We start from the raw sequence: 593 nt of genomic DNA on the forward strand, positions 1-593 counted from the left end.
GAGGAGTGGCTGGTGGGTTTGAACCGCCAGCCGTCTGGTTAGCAGGCAAGTGTCTTAGCCACTATGCTACCAGAGCTCCCGAAGTGATACTAGGGGAGTGAAAATTACTATTTATGATATATTACTAAAGTTTTAGTATACAGCATATGTTACAAAACAAGGTGCCTAGGAAAACAGTTTTGTGACATAGTCCTGAGTTTTGAAGACACTTTGTACATTTTGCTTAAAGGTAGCTGACTTTTAGTTATGAATATTAAAATTATTCCTATGGAGAAAAAGTGAGATGAAACTTGATGCGAATAGGTGGGTGTATGAAAATTACTTCTATCCCCCTTCATTTTCTCACAGTGAAAGAAAAACATTTTTAGGAGGGAGTAACCCAAAAAACCTGCTACCACCCAGTGGGTTCCAACTCATCATGATCCCCACTGGGTTTCCCAAGGTGGTAAATTTTTATGGAAGTCGATTGCCCTATCTTCCTTCTACAGAGCAGCTGGTGGATTCAAACAGCCCACTTATGGTTACTAGTAAAATGCCTTAGGCACTGTGCCACCAGAGCTCCTTGGAAAGAGTAATCTGTAAATAATACAAAA

Source organism: Orycteropus afer, unplaced genomic scaffold (genome assembly GCF_000298275.1).
Source record: "Orycteropus afer afer isolate SDZICR_OR568_19922 unplaced genomic scaffold, OryAfe1.0 scaffold00216, whole genome shotgun sequence".
Taxonomy (NCBI): Eukaryota; Metazoa; Chordata; class Mammalia; order Tubulidentata; family Orycteropodidae; genus Orycteropus; species Orycteropus afer.